Here is a 20,633-nt window from a genome sequence, read left to right on the forward strand (position 1 = left end):
TTCCGATGTTCAGCAAACTCCCCAGACATGAACATTAATGAGTGTATTTGGGATGCCTTGCAACGTACCTTTCAGAAGGGATCTCCAACCCCTTGTACTCTTACGAATTAAGGACAGCCCTGCAGGATTCATGGTGTGAAGTTCATCCAGCACAACTTCAGAGCCGGCCTGAGTGGCCGAGTGGTTCTAGGCGCTACTGTCTGGAACCGCGCAACCGCTACGGTCGTAGGTTCGAATCCAGCCTCGGGCATGGATGTGTGTGATGTCCTTAGGTTAGTTAGGTTTAAGTAGTTCTACGTTCTAGGGGACTAATGACCTCAGAAATTAAGTCGCATAGTGCTCAGAGCCATTTGAACAATTTTTTGAACAACTTCAGAAATTAGTCGAGGTCGTGTTGCAGCACTTCTGCATGCTCGCGGAGGCCCTACACGATATTAGGCAGGTGTCCCAGCTCCTTTGACTCTTCAGTGTATATTGCATTAATGGTGTACTGGAAATTGCGGTAGGTCTCCTGCTGATGAGGAATTTGCTCCCGAGAAGCGTACACCCTACACCTCGCCATGTAAGAGCTCCGTTCAGCAACAATAGAAACGTCCCTGATAAAGCCGGAGGCGGGCGGGGTGGTCAGAGGGATTCCTGGAAGGGTCGCCAGATCCACAAATAACGTTTACGTGCCCGGTGCGGGACGGGGCGAGTGTAGGCAGAGGCGTTTATCGCGGTGCTCGCTATGTTTGCTTTATGGCGCGGAGACAGGACAGCCTGGGCCGGGCTGGCCTGGCATGCCCCTGTGCGGTTCGCGTTTCAATATCGCCGCTGCCACAAATCCAGGCGCAGGCGGCTCGCCGGCCCGGCCCACACCACGCGCTCGTATTTTATGCGGCCGGTTTATGGCCGCCGCGCCCGTCACCAGTCGTTACTCCGAGTGCGGCGCGGCGCCGGCGCTGAAGTCGAGACGCAGCTGCCTCCGTCCGCTTCTGGTGTCGCTAACCTGAGAGTGGGCGCAGACAAATGGGGGAGGAGTCACGAGAGACATGACGACCCCTCACTCCCTCCCCTCCTCCACGAAGTATATTAACGTTATAAGTGTGGCACGATGGTTCAGTGGTGTAGTGACAAAGACGTCGGGTTCAAAGCCCGTTAAGTCTTAGAACTTTTCTCCGTCATTTTTTCCTTGTTTTATCTGTGATAGTGTTTGTGAACTATAACTGCTCACGTCGTGTTGTGCCGACTCCACTGCAGCTTGAATGGATTTCTAAGTTTGTTTTATATGCCCGACTTCTAATTTCACCACACAAGTCTCCAGGGTTGAGCAGTTATTGCCCGATGACGACACGCAATACAGTTTGTTAAAGCGGAGTTCGCCGTTATTAATTATGTTTTTCAGATTTAATTTTATTACTCGTACAGAGAGTCAACGTTCCTTTGTTTAACAGCGCGTTGTCAAATTAAGTATGAAATGGTAATGTCTTTGCAATACATAATGTCGACTATTGAGTTAAAGTTCGTACCTATTTTGCCATTTTAGAGAAGAGAAACCTTAAGCGTTTCTGCTTCTGTAGTCTCCTTATCAAATGTTCACTAATTTCAATTTACTTCCTGTCTCAGTTCAGTATTTAACACAAATTACGTATCACTGTCATTTCAGAGATATTACGTCGGTTCTACACTTACGGAATAACACGTAATTGTCATTTAACATCACTTTTATTAATAATGCTTTTTCTTATGATGTAAATGTTAACGAATGATCACTATCTAGGAGGAAAGAGTGATTGATCCTAATCATGAGACAATAGCTTTTAATGAGCCCGCAATCGTTAATTAAATAAAAAGTCACGTTCAACGATGATATGCGAACAACTTTCGTTACGTCCGTTTTCACGTATCTGTCAAAACTAATCCTGTCGCCCACAATTCAAATTAACACTGACGTTAACTCCTTCTGTAGGAACATCGAATCGTAACTCTTATATGAAAGTTTATTCTAGTCCCTGATTTAATTCCTTTCAGATACGCGCACGACCGAACAGCAGAACGGAACACAAACGATTTTTTTTAACAATCGAACAACGTAATGACGTTACATTACGACAATGTCCACCCAATGAACATTTCTTAGAGTTTATCTTCTCTACTCTGCTTAATTAAGTTATTCCTAATTACAATTTATTCAGCTATTTAACGAAAACATCTCACAAAAAATAAAATAAATTTATCCCCACGTAAAAGATCCGTTATAGAACGTAAAAAATGCTGAACTGCACCAAGGTTCGGAATCCACGACAGACAGGAGATCCCTCTATAGTCGATACGACAGTTCAAATGTTGCATAAGGGCAACAGCATACCAATTTGTAATAGAACAATGCCTAGTAAAATACCGTGGTGTTCAAACTAACCTTTGGGTTGATTGAAACATTACTACCAAAGCTATTTGTTTGGTGCGTAATATCGTAGCCTTTTCGTTTTGAATGTTGATATTTCGGTTGCTATGGATTTATTTATTGCTTGTCATTTTTTATTTGTAATTCACAGTTGCTATTTGAGTTCAGTGAAGTGGTGATAGCAGCAAAGACAGCCAGAAACATTTATGTTCTGTATGGCGATAATGTAATTGGACGCAGAAGGGGAAAAAATTAAAAAAAATTGTTTTCTCATATTTTAAGGAGGGTCGTTTTGGCATTAGTGACACTTCACGTTTAGGAAGACCTTCGGGGTTTGAAGAGGATCGTGTAAGGTTCAAAAATCGGGCATATGGGCGCCAAAATCACACAAATCAGCGGGTTGCTATAAGTGCATCTCTGCTTGCTCATCATCAACCGGCTCGTGAGCAACACCGGCCATTCCTATCTTATATCCTTACTAGGAATGTAAATAGTGTCTTTACGCCAACATAACGAGAAGAAAGAAATGGTTGAGCCCAAACAAAGCAGCAACTCACCGTACAAAGGCCTACATAATGTTATGCATCTCGTGGAACAGCAACGATGTGGTGTATTACGAAGAGCTTTCCCGAGGTGTAACCATCACTGCCGATATTTATTGTCAACAACTGAGACGTCTTGCAGAGGTAATCGAAGAACAACCACCAGAAAGACTGCGTGAACTGATGTTACTGCATGATAACACCAGCCCGCATCTTGCTGGACTAACAAGAAGCACTATACATAAAATGGTTTGGGAAGTCATTCCACACCCACCTTATTCACCTGATCTTCTGTCCTCAGATTTTCATCTTTCCCGCTCTCTATCGAAAACGTTCAAGGAACTTCTTTTCCGGATGATAATTCCCCTCCGATGAATTTGTCGCCTCAAAACCACGTGGTTTCTGCAGTCGTAGGATCGAAAAGTTTGGAAAAATGCTACGAACATACGTACTAACTCACTTCACTACATCTACACTCCGCAAGTCACCTTGCGGTTTGTGACGGTCAGTGTTTCTGGTATCGGTAACTTTTCCCCCTTTTCCTGTTCCATTCATTAATATCGCGCGCGAAAAATGTCGATAAAGCTACGTATGGCATCTAATTCCTCTGATTTTCTCGTCGTGATCATTTTGCTGGACGCAGGCCTACGTGGGAGAAAGTGGTTTTATTGTCAGACACTCTTTGAAAATTTCGACAGTACTTCTCTCCTTGATATACAACGTCTGTTTTGCAACGCCTGCCACTGCTTTTAGTTCAGCAACGTAACGCTCTCGCGACAGCGAAAGGATGCCGTGACGAAACGTGCCGGTCTTCGTCGGATGTTCTATATCTCTTCTAATAATACTACTTAGTAAGGGTACTAGACTAATGCACTACATTCAAGAACTTGTCTAATCAGTGTTTTGTAACTCACGGCTTTTGTAGATGAAATAGATTTCTTTAAGATTCTCCCAATGAATTTCAATCTGGCGTCTACAGCGTGATCAAATAGTCCGTTAACATTGAAATTCGGCTCTTCAAGGAATAATGTAGCTAGAGAGGTAATAATTCACATACATGATGAAATGTCATGAGGTTTCATGAAACCAAAAAAAAGTGCATAAAATAAGCAACAAATGGCGCTTCGTTTTATGCAAAAGCAATAATTAATACACCAACTGATTTTAAGCAAAGACGATGTTCCTTGTAACAAATGGTCAGCATTTTCGCGGTCATTCATAAGCAATACCCATAGGCGAGGTACAACATATGGAAATATCATTAGGTATGGCGAGAAATTGCCGTAAGATGTTGTCTTTTAGCATCTGTAATGAGGATGTGTTAGATGACCATCACCCTTTAGGAAAGGTATAGGCACAAGAGAGTCAGTTCTGACGTTGCGGTTGAAAATGGAAACAACCTGAAGAAAGATCAAGACACGTTCATAGGTTTTCTCGATCTATAAAGAGCTTTCGACAAGTAAAATGGTGCAAAATGTTCTAAATTCTGAAAAAAATAGGTGTAAGCTGTAGGGAAAGACGGGTAATATACAATGTGTACAAGAACTAAGAGAGAATAATTGGAGTGGAAGGTCAAGTACGACGTGTTCGGATTAAAAAGGGTACAAGACATGGCTGTAGTCTTTCGCCCAAAATGTTCAATCCGTGCATCGAAGAAGCAATGACGGAAATAAAAGAAAGATTCAAGAGCGGAATTGAATTCAGTGTGAAAGGATATCAATGATAGGATTCATTGATGACATTGTTATCCTCCGTGAAAGTGAAGAGGAATTACAGGATCTGCTGACTGAAATGAACAGTCCAGTGAGAAGAGAATGTGTATTGACAGTAAATTGAAGAAAGACGAAAGTAATGAGAAGTAGCAGAAATGGGAACAGTGAGAAGCTTAACATTAGGACTCATGGTCACGAAGTAGATGAAGTCAAGGAATTCTGCTACCTGAACAGTAAAAAACCCACGAGGAACGGAGCGAAGAGAATATTAAAATCAGACCAGCAACGGCAGGAAGGGCAGTCCTGGCCAAGAGAAGTATACTAGTATCAAACACAGGCCTTAATTGGGGGAAGAAGTTTCTGCGATTGTACGTTTGAACCACAGCATTATGAGATAGTGAAACATGGACTGTGGGAAAACCAGAGAAGAAGTGATGCGAAACATTTGAGATGTGGTGCTACTGAAGAAGTTGAAAATTAGGTGGACTGATACGGTAAGGAATAAGGAGGTTCTCCGGAGGATGGCGCCGAGTGGAGTATATGAAAAACATTGGCGAGAAAGAGGGACAGGATAAAAGACATCTGTTAAGACATCATGCCACTAGAGACAGCTGTAAAGACTAAAAACTGTAAAGGAAAGCAGAAACTGAAATGCATCCGGCTAATAACTGATGGTGAAGTTTGCAAGTATTTTGCTCAGGAGAGAGATTCGTGGCAGGCTGCAACGAACCAGTCAGAAGACTGGTGACTCAAAAAAATATGTAGAACGATCGCGGGAGACTTACGACTTCAAGTAACCTCACAACCAATAATCACACTTATCGAAGTCTGAGGACGTCTGAGAACGTGGGTGGTCAGAGGTGACAAATGTGGCGGCTCAGCACGCGATCCTCACCAAACGACGTGTGCAAGAGATTTTTCACCGTGTAGCAATATGGGGTAGAGCGCTGTTCTGCATAGAAGTCGTACCTTCCAGCAGGTGTTTTCCAGCCGGGATAGGGATGATCTGACTCTTCCACTCACTACAGCTGATTTTATACACGAATCTCATGCGGTGTCGCTGAAGTATTGCTGTCCATCGCCATCATTTGGCCAGGTTTGACACTCGTTATAGATTTCAATAAAACCCCATGTCATTTCAGGCACGTTTCACATCTCTACCTACATTATTCCGTGAATAAATGCGTTTCAAAAGGTAATGGGTTTTTGGGTCACCATGTGCTTTTCCTACATTAGTTTGCCGGCCGGGGTGGCCGAGCGGTTCTAGGCGCTACAATCTGGAACCACGCGATTGCTACGGTCGCAGGTTTGAATCCTGCCTCGGGCATGGATGTATGTGGTGTCCTTAGGTTAGTTAGGTTTAAGTAGTTCTAAGTTCTAGGGGACTGATGACCTCAGAAGTTAAATCCCATGGTGCTCAGAGCCACTTGAACCATTTTAAACCTACATTAGTTTTATGTTGTCAATCCATTTTAAGTCGGTTGGTTACTTGATGGTTACTTTTATGTGCTTTACGGTAGTAACTGTTTCAAGGTATTAGTCGCCAACTGTGTAATCGAGTCATATTGGATCTCTTCGTCTATTTACGCGAAATACCTGCTGCCAGGCTCCGCACCATTCATCGATTCCTGTAGGTCTCCATGTATTTCGCTACAGTTTTCTGGCGTTGCAGCTTTTCTATAGACAGCAGTACGGCTTTCAAATAGCCTAACCGAACGCCTCACGTTGTCCACTAGGTAATTAACATAAATTGTAAATACCTTGATAAAGAGCCAAAATTCCTGGAATAGCGATATGCACGTATGAAGATGGCGGTAGCATCGCGTAAGCAAGGTATAAAAGAGTAGTTCACTGGCGGAACTGTCAATTGTATTCAGGTAATGCATGTAAAAAGGTCTCCGACTTTTATATGGCCGCACAGACTTTGAACACGGGATGGTAGTTGGAGCTAGACGAAAGGTATATTAAATTTCGTAAATCGTTAAATAATTCAATATTCCGAGATCCCCTTTGGCAAGATTGTACATAGAATACCAAAGTTCCGTATTACCTCTCATCAGGGCAACACAGTGGACGACGGCCATCACTTAACGACGGAGAGCAGTGGTGTTTGCGTAGGGTTTTCAGGGCTAACAGGCAAGCAGCACTGCGTGACATAACAGCAGAAATCAACGTGGGACGTACGACGAATGTATCCCTTAGAAGCGTGCGGCGAAATTTGGCGTTAATGGGCTGTGGCAGCAGACGGCTGACGCGAGTGCGTTTGCTAACAGCACGACATCGCCTGCAGCGCCTCTCCTGGGCTCGTAACCATATCGGCGGGACAATAGAAGACTTGAAAACAGTGGCCTGGTCAGATGAATTCAAAATTTCAGTTGGTAAGAGCTGATGGTAGGGCTCGAGTGTGGCGCAGCCCCCACGAAGCCATATACCCAAGTTGCTAACAATGCACTGTGCAAGGTGGTGGTGGCCCCATAATGGTGTTGGCTGTGTTTACATGGAATGGACTTGTTCCTCTGACCTAACTGAGCCGATCGTTGACTGTAAATGTTCGACTACTTATAGACCATTTGCAGCCAAACAACGATGGATTTCTTATGAATGACTATGCGCCACGTCACCGGGCTACAATTGGTCGCGATTTCTTTAAAGAACATTCTGGACAATTCGAGTGAATGATTTGGCTACCCAGATTCTCGGACATGAATATCATCGAAAATTTATGGGACATAATCGAATGGAAAGTTTGTGCACGAAATGCTACATCAGCAGTACTTTCGCAATTATGGAGGGCTACAGAGAGAGCTTGACTCAATATTTCTGCAAGGGAGGTACAACGACATTTTGAGCCCATGCCATGTCAGGGTGCTGCACTATGCCGGGCAAAAGGAGGTCCGACACGACGTCCCGTTTGACGCCCTACCCCCCTTCATATGGAATGCTTTTCACTTCCTTGGTAGCATGGGTAAGTTAGAGATCCGACCATCTGTAAAAGTCGTTCCAGCCAGGTAAAGGCTCCCATTCACAGCCTGATCGCACCTACTGCTGACAACAAACCGGATACGGTTCGAATATTCCCTTCATTTATAATCTCACATAACTGTAGTCTCCAGGCTTATGTTCACACTCGCACTGCTTGGTGAAATACTGATAAGGGTGAATCCACGCTTCGATTCCACATCGTGTGAATTTTGATTTTGTCAAAGTTACGACATTAAAACAAATTTATTTTTATGACCAGGAGAAACTACAATCGCCTGACAGTAACTATAGGTTCTTTGATTGCTTTGAGGGATGGCTCACAGGAAACATAACAAAATGAAACATTAGTACACTTTATTGCAGGAATGATAAAAATATTTATTTAACTTGATTAAATCCTTTCCGACAGAGTTCTTGATAATTTACAACTGTCGTCGACTATTAAAGCAGTACTTCATGCAATAATTAACAAATGGTCTTCTTGAAGTACAGTGTTCAACATTTACAAAACTACGTTTCCATCTGAGACATAAATAACTCTTTAGTCCTACTCAGTGATGTTGACTGGTTCAGCTGAGGTGACGAACTGGGGCAGAGCGTTTCCATGCTCAGCTCTATATTGACCTCTGTGCGAGGACGCTGCTGTGCTGTGAGAGAGAGAGAGAGAGAGAGAGAGAGAGAGAGAGAGAGAGAGAGAGGGCGTGTCTTCTTCAGGCTCTTCCATTCGTCGTTTTGGATTGCAGCGAGACGTCACTAGCGTCTGTGATATCAATGTGCGTTGATTACTTTGGCGTGGCGATGCGATCTAGCCGGCCGAAGTGGCCGTGCGGTTAAAGGCGCTGCAGTCTGGAACCGCAAGACCGCTACGGTCGCAGGTTCGAATCCTGCCTCGGGCATGGATGTTTGTGATGTCCTTAGGTTAGTTAGGTTTAACTAGTTCTAAGTTCTAGGGGACTAATGACCTCAGCAGTTGAGTCCCATAGTGCTCAGAGCCATTTGAACCATTTGATGCGATCTACAACGTATTAAATAAATTTTTGAACAACTGCTATCAAATGCTGTATGGCTATGAACTGCAATTTCTTGGAAGATGTACTAAAGCGATTTACTAAGCACTGCTGTAAACAGTTTATTAATGTATTAAATATTTTTATATTTTATTGTTGTTAATAACTGGAGCGACGGAAAATTCTATTTGGGTCTTGACTGGGGGCATCGGAGAGGCGGACTGTAACCAATTACGAATCCTTCTAGAACCTATGATAATGAATACAGGCTGAAGCAATTAATTAAAATTTTTACCAAGTGTGGAGTTCGAACTTGGGTGTTACGTTCACTAGGCAGATGCACTAACCACTACACCACCGTGGCACTACCACTAAGACTGTTCCACATATTACCCTACCACCTCTCCCTCCCTAATATAAACTTCGACTGCACCACCCTGGCACTGCGGCTATCCTAGTACATCTTCCACTCTAACTCAAACTCCAAGTTCACCATTCAGCACAACCTGTTGTTCCCCTTCTTAACTCGTATTAGTATTTCAGAGGCTCTCCAATTTTGGAATAGCATCTTAACATTCAATGAATTGGGAATAACACTTCCTATCATGTTATCCCCATTTCTTCCAATGCTAAGATGCTATTCCGTTGTTGGAGATCCTCTGCAATACTGATCCTCTGCAATACTGAAACATATTAAGAAGGGGAACGTCAATATGGGCGGAAGCACGAACTGGAGATGTACTATGACAGCTGCAGTGCTAGGATGGTGCAGTGGTTAGCGCATAGATCCAGTTTCGAATCCCATCCGTGATATAAATTTTAATTCACTACTTCGGCCTGTATTCATTATCGTACATAAAGCTGTGGCTTAATGTATCTCTGCAAAATACAATTCATCTTCTAGAACCGATCATTGAGTTCGCGCCCGACTGAGTGCGACCATCTGCTAATTTGCCACGCGACCAGTAGCTACTGGATGGATGCTCTCTTGTTTAGTAAGTATTTCGAACAACCCGGTTTTCAGTCTCAACGTGGACCCATGGAAAGTGATGTTTAAAATTTTTTACATTTCTTGCTCTGTACATACTTGATCTGCGTGTGTGTACAAGTGTCCATTACATGAGTGCTGAATTGAGGAGTCAGAGTCCAAGTACAGATAGAGCTCGAAACCAAAGCCTACTTCAACAGTGATTCAATAACCGATCAGGTGGTAAGAGAAACATAATATTCTGACACCCACGTTTGTCAATTCAAAGATACTTCTGAATCTCGTTCTAGGACAGGCAGCTTAGGCGAGTCGCTCTTCCACGAACACTGAAATCCGTAGCAACAGATCGAGGCATGGACTCAAATGAGTTGTTAGCTTGATGTGTACGATGAAAGTCTACCTTAGAGTTCACACAAATCATTTTTATTGTTGACTAAGCCATACGGCTTTGTCATTGCATTTTTATGTTGACTAAGCCCTATCCTATGACTTCGTTTGTGTTATTACTTCTTCTGATGAAGACAGATTTATAATCTTCGAAACCTAAGTGAAGGTCTGACGTACCTGTATGATTCCCATTGTATGCATGATTCTACAGTTGCTGACTGCTGCCAAGTTCAGTATTTTGATGGTTAGGTTTACAATTACCTTCAGTAACTGTTCAGACAGCTTGTCATTTGTAATAAAGGGTTTTTAGGTAAATATACCAGGAGACGTAACAAAAATCACTTTTTATTTTCACTGTAGTTTCATTACTCGAAAATTGTTGGTGTCTTTGGTTTAGGAGCACCTACAGTTTGTTTCGTTATCTTCTCTTGCAGATGAAAGCGAAGAAACACTTCACATATTGTTTTTAATAACAAAACTCACAAGTTTAAACAGCGGGAAAAAGTCGTCAGTCAAATTTCCACTAATAAATTTAATGACACGTTCCTTGTATTTTAAGACTTTCATAAAATAAGACATGTACATCTACATGGATACTCTGCAAATCACATTTAAGTGCCTGGCAGAGGGTTAATCGAACCACCTTCACAATTCTCTATTATTCCAATCTCGCATAGCGCACGGGAAGGATGAACACCTGTATCTTTCCGTACGAGCTCTGATTTCCCTTATTTTATCTTTGTGATGTAAGTCGGTGTCAACAAAATATTTTCGCATTCGGAGGAGAAAGTTGCTGATTGGAATTTCGTGAGAAGATTCCGCCCCAACGAAAAACACCTTTCTTTTAATGATATCCATTCCAAATCCTGTATCATTTCTGTGACACTATCTCCCATATTTCGCGATAGTACAAAACGTGCTGCCTTTTGTTGAACTTTTTCGATGTTCTCAGTCAGTCCTAACTGGTAAGGATCCCACACCCCGCAACAGTATTCTAAAAGAGGACGGACAAGCGTAGTGTAGGCAGCCTCCTTAGTAGGTCTATTGCATTTTCTAAGTGTCCTGGCAATGAAACGCAGTCTTTGGTTAGCCTTCCCCCACAACATTTTCTATGTGTTCCTTCCTATTTAAATTGTTCGTAATTGTAATTCTTAGGTATTTAATTGAATTTACGGCTTTTAGATTAAACTGATTTATCGTGTAACCGAAGTTTAACGCGTTCTTTTCAGCACTCATGTGGATGACCTCACACTTTTCGTTATTTGAGGTCAACTGCCACCCTACTGACAAAGCCAAAGGTGTGCTGAAACCTGTTTGTGGACGGAAAGTAATATAAAAACATTCCTGTTTTGCGTAAACAGGTGAAACCTAGTTACTTTATATGGGAATTCTGTTTTGGAATACATACCAGTTGTTATTTAAACACGTCACACAGCTGAAAGTATTTAACACCAAGTTCGTACGCACAAACAGTACACACAACGCTTTTACGTTGGCGACCAAACATATTCGTACCTTTTCATCTACATAATACGATTTAATCTGAAACATTATTGCATATTTATCTTGATTCTTCTCAGTTCTCAGGTCATTCTCATCACCGTAGTGATGCAATCTTCACACGCCCTGCATCTGCCACTGAGACTGTTCCTTGTGTCAGTACAGTGTGATGTCTCCGCGATATCGAAATACAGACGAATGTTTATGATAGGCAGTGGTATGCGTGTAAGCCAGCTCTCGAAAATCCCACACAGGACGTGTACGTACTTTTGATTCCAATGTTGCGAAATAGCGTGCGATGACCGGTTCACGCTGTCCAAAAATAAACCACAAAATATAATAATAATCTCTCTTCCGTGGGCAGGTGCATGTCGCCGCACCGCTCTAATTGCTTTAATGCAATGTTTTGCGTGACGGCGGCCCATCAATGATTAAAGCTTGTGATCTGCACAGCGCTCGTTCGTGTAGAGGCGGCCGGTGGTCTGTTGTTCCGTGTTCCGGGTTTGTGTAGCAGCATCGGAAAAATATATAGCACGACCAACGCGCACGCGAACAGGGCGGTCGTATCCGAAGCGCCTCGGCGAGGCTCCCACGGCCAGAAAACACACTGAAAGTTTTGCGAATGCCACTGTAAATGGTCCAGTTTCTTCTTATTCAGGCGATTTCTACTTAATGATTCAGAAGGTGACATAACATTTCTGTGGTGTCTGCTTGGTTCTGATAGCGACTACTGCGATTCAGAGTAGCATACATTCAAAAGAGTAGCTTTTGTTTAATCAATAAGAAGTGTGGACATTTCATGTGCAGCCCCGGAATTTCTCACAGCATTTTAAAGACACATATGTAGTCTACACATAATACAGAGAATTTTTCCTACTCGAAAGAGTCTGAAAAAAAATGTTGCTATTTCGTTCCTTAGTGCAAAGACTGCTGATGTCCACGCTAGTCCGTGCTGCTCAAATCTCATCATCTTTCTGTGAATACTAAAAACCTACAGCCAAAGCGCTTAAATCCTCTTTCGCAATATTTGCCCTACCCTCTCGTCGCAAAACTTTCTTTTCATTATCAAATTAACTATGCCTTCCTGAATGAGATTTTCACTCTGCAGCTGAGTGTGCGCTGATATGAAACTTCCTGGCAGATTAAAACTGTGTGTCGGACCGAGACTCGAACTCGGGACCTGGGGACGAGCACTGGCAGAAGTAAAACTATGCCTTGGTGCTTCAGATGCCTCCTGTCAGTCCATCCCTTTATTCTAACAGGTGGCACTATAAAACAGTTTTCTTTCACGGTCTGACTGACTACTTTTTCATCATTTATCTGAAAGACGTATGCAACATGCTGTACTTTTATATAGCATCACATTTCAAAGGTTTCTGTTTTCTTCTTGTCGGTACTGTTCATCGGGACATTTCACCCCCATATGAGGCTACAATATAGACAAATACTTTCAGAGAAGACTTCGTAACGTCTGGATTCATTATCGATATTAACAAATTATTTTGAAGGAATTTGATGTGGCGGATGTACACATTTAATGAACGTTAAGAACCATATTATGCAATATACAGCTATAACGGTATACTTTATTAGAGATTATAGATTTCGGTCTAGGTTCAGACCACAACCGGGTCCAAAAACCACCTCAGCTACGCATTTGCTCAGTCGACAAATATCTGATAACTCTTACGCCAACTACGCAAATTCGTAGCTGGGATGGGCTTTGAAACACATGGTGGTCTGCTCCTCGACCGAAATCGGTGCTCTCTAATAAAATATACCGTTACGTTCGTGTATTGCATAATGCAGTTCTTCTGATTCTTCTGTGTTTTCTTGATACGACCAGTCACAGTTTTGTATACGCTTTACTTCTGTCCTGATAGCAAAGTTGTGTGCTGGTTTTACCGTCTCATTCTCTAATTTATTAATTTCCTAATTCAGGTCAGCATCACCTGATCCAGTTCGACGACACTCCATTATCGTTGTCTTATTTTTGTTGCTGTGTATATTATGATCTCTTCTCAGGACAGCATCCATCTGATGCATAACTTTTTGCACCTTCTTGTCCGTAGTAACAGAATAACAGCATCAAAAAACCGTAAAATTTTTAATTCTCCTCTTTGCACCTCAGTTCCTTCCTAGAATTTTTTCTCACCTTTTATTGTTTGATTGATGTGCAGGTTGATAAAGATAAAGGACAGATTACAATTTTTTCTCAATTACTGCCTCCCTTGCATGTCCTTCGACTCAGAGTTGGAGTGTTGTTTCTGCACAAGTTGTAGATAACCTTACACTCGCTGTATTTTATCCTTGTTAAGTTCACAGTTGAAAAATATAATACCACAAAGAGCTCTCATTAACGCTCGTCAGTAAAGGGTAATCAAATATGTAAAAAATATCGCAGGAGCTTACATTGCTGGAACAACTGTTTCTCTAGGATAAGATACATGAGTTATTAAAAAGGACGGAGTGAGATCTTGTCGTGCCGGATACCAAAGTGACTGGAACCTTCGTTGTGAATAGTGGCTGAAGGAAGTCAACCTTTGAAACTATGTGCCTGGCGGCTAATCGTAGAACGAAGGCTGCTGCTATCCCAATGGCTCTCCTAAAATAACACAACGCTTTACAAGGCATAGTCATTGAGGAGGATTGACGAGATCTGAAGTTTGACATGAAATTTCCACCAACCTACGACTTGGTTTCTTCGAACTGTACACCAGTCAGCAAGTTACGGCGTTGTCAACAGAATCAAGCACAGTGAAGCTTGGTGTCGTTCAAGCCATCATCGAGACTGGTGAAATATTTAGTTGAATTTGATGCACAAAGGAAAGCAAAATTAGTGTTTAATGTACCGTCGACTACGAGGTCATTAGAAACAAAGCATAAAGTCAGATTAAGGAATGATGGCGAAGGAAACTGGGCGTACCCTTTCAAAGGAACCATCCCAGAATTTGCCTTAAGGGATTTACGGAAATCTCGGAAACCTAAATGTAGATGGCTGGACGCAGATTTGTACCGTCGTCATTTCGAATGCGAGACCAATGTGCTGACCACTGCCCCACCTTGCTCGGTGAAAGTGTAGTACAGGAGAATGTCTTGCGCTGATAATTCTGACTGGAAAAGTTAACATTGACAAGCGGGGTGATACGTGAGTGCAGCTATCTGACCACTACTACTGTCAGTGCACAGGTGCATAATAAAGCTGGGCATCTTACGGACGCTTCTATTGAAACTCAATGGCATTAACGAACCTATGAAATTTGAAGCTGAGATTTTCAAGCAGTATTAATCTCTTTTAAAGAGGACTAAATTTTACAGTACTGGCCATTAAAATTGCTACACCAAGAAGAAATGCAGATGATAAATGGGTATTCATTGGACAAATATATTATACTAGAACTGACTTGTGATTACATTTTTACGCAATTTGGGTGCATAGATCCTGAGAAATCAGTATCCAGAACAACCACCTCTGACCGTAATAACCACATTGATACTCCTAGGCATTGAGTCAAACAGAGCTTGGTGGCTTGTACAGGTAAGGCTTCCCATGCAGCTTCAACACGATACCACTGTTCATCAAGAGTAGTGACTGGCGTACTGTGACGAGCTAGTTGCTCGCCCACCATTGACCAGACGTTTTCAGTTGGTGAAAGATCTGGAGACTGTGCTGGCCAGGGCAGCAGTCGAACATATTCTGTATCCACAGAGGCCCCTACAGGACCTGTAACATGCGGTCGTGCATTATCCTGCTGAAATGTCGGGTTTCGCAGGGATCGAATAAAGGGTAGAGGTACTGGTTCGTAACACATCTGAAACGTAACGTCCACTGTTAAAAGTTCCGTCAATGCTAACGAGAGGTGACCGAGACGTGTAACCAACCATACCATCATGCCGGGTGATACGCCAGTATGGCGATGACTAATACACGCTTCCAATGTGCGTTGACCGCGATGTCGCCAAACACGGATGCGACCATCATGATGCTGTAAACAGAACCTGGACTCATCAGAAAAAATGACGTTATGCCATTCGTGCACCCAGGGCCGTCGTTGAGTACGCCATCGCAGTTGCTCCTGTCTGTGGTGCAGCGCCAAGGGTAACCGCAGCCACGGTCTCCGTGCTGATAGTCCATGCTGCTGCGAATGTCGTCGAACTGTTCGTGCAGATGGTTGTTGTCTTGCAAACGTCCCCATCTGTTGACTCAGGGATCGAGACGTGGCTGCACGATCTGTTACAGCCATGCGGATAAGATGCCTGTCATCTCGACTGCTAGTGATACGAGGCCGTTGGGATCCAGCACGGCCTTCCGTATTACCCTCCTGAACCCACCGATTCCGTATTCTGCTAACACTCATTGGATCTCGACCAACGCGAGCAGCAATGTCGCGATACGATAAACCGCAATCGCGATAGGCTACAATGCGACCTTTATCAAAGTCGGAGACGTGATGGTACGCATTTCTCCTCCTTACACGAGGCATCACAACAACGATTGACCAGGCAACGCCGGTCAATTGCTGTTTGTGTATGAGAAATCGTTTGGAAACTTTCCTCATGTCAGCACGTTGCAGGTATCGCCACCGGCGCCAGCCACGTGTGAATGCTCTGAAAAGCTAATCATTTGCATATCAGAGCATGTTCTTCCTGTTGGTTAAATTTCGAGTCTGTAGCACATCATCTTCGTGGTGTAGCAATTTTAATAGCCAGTAATGTATCTTTGAGTGCTGTTCCATTTCATTTGTTAGTTCTGGCAACTGAGATAATTACAGCTGAAATTCATTAAATAATCCGAATAGACAACTGCATCTACTTTAAAGTAAAGTAACTTTACACCAGCACGCTAATCAAATAATTTGTGTTGCATCCGAAAATGCTCCGCAGCTCGTGGTAGTGCGGTAGCGATCTCGCTTCCCGCGCCCAGGTTCCCGGGTTCGATTCCCGGCAGGGTCAGGGATTTTCTCTGCCTCGTGATGACTGGGTGTTGTGTGATGTCCTTAGGTTAGTTAGGTTTAAGTAGTTCTACGTTCTAGGGGACTGATGCCCATAGCTGTTAAGTCCCATAGTGCTCAGAGCCATTTGAACCATTTTTTTTTTAACCACCCGAAAATGGAGAACGAAGAATGATTTCCAGTAAGCCTCTTTACCTTCCCTAATGTCCCTTGTTTTCTTCTTAAGGTCCTTATGCGAAATAAAAGTTTGAGGCAATAGAGTCATCTTTCTGCATTCTGTTACAAATGTACAAAATTTCTCTATCACTGGATACCCAACTAAGCTCAATGAGCAGTTCCGGAAAATACAGATCTAACCGATAGATAAAGAATCTAGCAGCTCGACTGTTAACAGCTTCGATGTCTTCCTTTAATACGAGTTGATGGTTATTACAAACACTCGAGCAGTCTTCTATCTGGTACAGATGAGTGTAACGTGGAGGCCAAGACATCATGCTCCTCAGACTACTGTAGCACGCTTCTGACCATACTACACGGATTGTTATCCTACTGGAAGATGCCAGCGCCACCGGGGAAGACAGAAAGCATGAAGGCTTGCAGATGATCTTCACTTAGGGTCCGCAGCTGTCATGGTGCCTTCGATTACTACCACACGGAAACCCAGGTGAATGTCCCTATAGCATAATATTTTCCACTGGTTACTGTCAATGGTGTGATGTTTATTTCGAATAGCTGTTAGCGTGGATAATTGTGTATCCAGACGAGAAAATCTGCCTGCTGAAAGATGTATCCGACTAGGTGAGACGGTCTACTCACGACTGTCCAGTCTCGGCTGTGCCTTGCCCAAGAGAACCGTTACTGACGATGCAGTTGGGTCAACATCAAATACGGAGTTGTCGTCTGCTGCGGAGGCTAATGTTCACTAAAGTGCGCTGAACGATGTGCGCCAGCACTGTACTCTATCGTCAGACCTACCATAGATCGCCGCCTCTCCCACTTCACAGAGCAGGCAATCCAACGACCTTCACGTTCTGTGATGGAGTGCCTACTCGTTCATCAGTCTTGAACAACTTTCCACATATTCTCACGACAGCAGAGCTCGAACAGCCGACCAGCTTTGCAATTTCGGAGACGCTCACATTCCCGGGCGCCAGGCCGTAACAACCTGCCCTTTATCACAGTCGCTTATGTCAGTGGATTTCCCAATTTTCGAAGCGTATCGTTACTAGAAACATTCCTTTTTCACCTCTGCTTCGTTAATATACGAGGGGCGTTCAACAAGCAATGCAACAATTTTTTTACTGAAAGCAGGTTGGTTGTCATTGCAGAAAATGTTTTCAGTCCCACCGCGAAAATAAAAGAAGGTTTAAGATCCGCAAAACATAAACGACATCCTCTAGCTACACCAGGTGTCTATAAAATACCGTGCAGTTGTGGAAAGGTCTATATACGTCCAACAAAAATAAGTGTAACACGCGTCTGGGTGATCATAAAAGGAACTGCCGCCTCGGACATATTGATAAATCGGCTGTAGCGGATCATGTGTTTCAGGAAGGTGATCATGAAATAAAGTTTAGTGAGACGACCGGCATAGCAAAGACGTCGCATTATTAAGCGCGAATGTGCAAAGAGGTATAATTATAACAGAAAAGATGAAGGCATTAAGCTGGATAAGATATGGATGTCAACATTGCAGCAACAGCGTGACAATCGATTAATTTCAATTGAGATAGTTGGCAATATCAGAGATTATAGCACAGCTGACGTCGCATGATTGACAGCGACGCCCTCTGGATGGCTTATAAATACGGTGCTCACTCGCGCTCTCATTTGTAGTTCGCCGCTTGTCCTCGGAGGATGTTTTCTGCAGTCGAAGGCGAAACGTCAGCTGAGAGTTCTATGTATGGAGCACGACATCTCAGCCTGGAAGTGTTAAGTAATGACAACACCTGCCGTGAAAGCCTTCATTCTATGGTCAGATTGGTTTTATTTAGGATTTCATTGCATCATGTTACTGCCCAGTCATTTGGCTACGAAACTCAAATGGCTCAAAGCAGTATGGGGCTTAACATCTGAGGTCATCAGTCCCCTAGACTTAGAACTACTTAAACCTGACTGACCTAAGGACATCACACACAGTCATGCCACAGGCAGCATTCGAACCTACGACAGTAGCAGCAGCGCGGTTCCGGACTGAAGCGACTGGAACCGCTCGGCCGCAGGGGCGGCATTTGGCTACAAAACTCTATTTTTCAGCGTAATCTCCGTTCAATGCGAAGACCTTACGTCACCTTATTGGGACGGCCTGTATCCCTCCGTGGTGTCACTCAGCTGTTCGACATCGGAGCCAATGTCTTGCTGCATCAATAACATCCATGATCAGCGTCGTATCGCTCAATTAATTTCTCACGGATGGTCCTTCGTTGCTCTTTATGGTGTTCTGTTGCGCTGCAACGAACCCTGTGCGCACATGTCTGAGTACTGAGTACCCCGACTGGTGAACGCATGTGTCACCGCTATAGACAGAGACGTCCAGTTGAGCAGCGAGTTGTTTGAGTGTGATCCGTCGATCAACTGCGTAAGTTCCAACAATGCTGGAGTCACAGCTATTTGCGGCCAGGCAGCACGCGGGACATAGGACAGGTTTGTGCGACCTTGTTATGATGGTGACAGCCGCCTCACCCAACGACTCAACATGCTTTTGTCCACTTCCAGGTCTCCGCAGACATTCTGCAAGTGCCTCTGAATATCTGCGATGCTCCGCGTTTTCGCCAAAAGGAACTCAATGACAGGCCTCTGCTTGAAATGCACCTCCGTTACATAAGCCATTTCGAAGGCTACATGAACGTACAGGGGCTGATGCGGGAACACTCCACGATGTCTCACAACAAATTTCGAATTTTTTCAGCCGAAACTGGCCGAGATAAAGAATGTGTTGCGCTACTTATTGAACGCCTCTCATACTTTCTTAACGCGTCACGTGCCTGCAACGCTATCAGGCAGCATTCAGTCTTGCGATGGACAACGCTCGTAATGAAACTTCCTGGCAGATTAAAACTGTGTGCCGGACCGAAACTCGAACTCGGGACCTTTGCATTTCGCGGGCAAGTGCTCTATCAACTGAGCTACCCAAGCACGACTCACGCCCCATCCTCACAGCTTTACTTCTGCCAGTACCTCGTCTCCTTGGTAAAGCACTTGCCCGCGAAAGGCAAAGATCCCGAGTTCGAGTTTCGGTCCGGCACACAGTTTGAATCTGCCAGGAAGTTTCATATCAGCGCACACTCCGCTGCAGAGTGAAAATCTCATTCTGGAATGGTCATAATGTTTAGACTAGACAGTTTTTGTCCACTACACTCTGCCAGAAATCTGCTAATAAACTGCAGTAAGTTATTTGTCTATCCTGCAACTGACCTCATTTGTTTTTAATGTCTTTTCCCAATGTAACATCTACTTGTTTAATTGGCACTTATGTACTCGAATATTACGAGGATATTCCTCCTATCCATCCAGATAACGTTTTGCTAGCCACAGTCTAAGCAAGCGGCCATTTATCGCACGAAATAGAAATTGTGCCTCTGTCATACTGAATCCAATTTATATCGATATACTACTACATTTTTCCCAAACAGAAAAGCGTCAAATTGTTGCTCATTCTATACGACCGATCGTCAACATAACAATCAAAACTAGCTTCGATACATGTGAATGGTCACCTCCTGCACCTGGCAAGCATAATCAAGTTTTCATATGGGAAATGTTGCCGTGTTCAAGCGAAATTTTTTATTCACTAATCAAATATATCAATGAACTCGCGTTAATCCTGCCATGATGGCTGATTAACTTACAGTATTCTGCTACAACTACGGTACAGTGATCTCGCTTACAGAATTACGCATCCCCTAAGTGATAAAAGTGTGAACTGAGGATTCTTGGAGAGTCTGCGGAATGTCGCAGGACTCGTGAGTAATGACTCACAGCATCCACGCAGCACGCGAATTCGTCACGTGCCTGCGGAGGAGTAGTGTCGTGGAAGCTGCGAGTAATGAAGGGCCGAGAGCGCTCAGGTGGGCCAATTAAGCAAATGAAAGCTCTCGCTCACGGCTGAGTTACACCGGCTGGTGCTGCGGGTGCCACGACGCTTTAGCACCGCCTCCTCCGACGGCGGGATGGGCTCGTA

General features: G+C 43.7%; 1 protein-coding gene across 1 annotated transcript in view; it reads right to left on the minus strand.

Annotated features, from left to right (window-relative positions):
- The window catches only part of LOC124606080 (basic proline-rich protein-like), a 145,050-nt gene that overhangs the window by 21,270 nt on the left and 103,147 nt on the right, over positions 1–20,633 (minus strand). The gene's annotated exons all lie outside the window — the stretch shown is intronic.

Source organism: Schistocerca americana, chromosome 3 (assembly GCF_021461395.2).
Source record: "Schistocerca americana isolate TAMUIC-IGC-003095 chromosome 3, iqSchAmer2.1, whole genome shotgun sequence".
Lineage (NCBI taxonomy): Eukaryota > Metazoa > Arthropoda > Insecta > Orthoptera > Acrididae > Schistocerca > Schistocerca americana.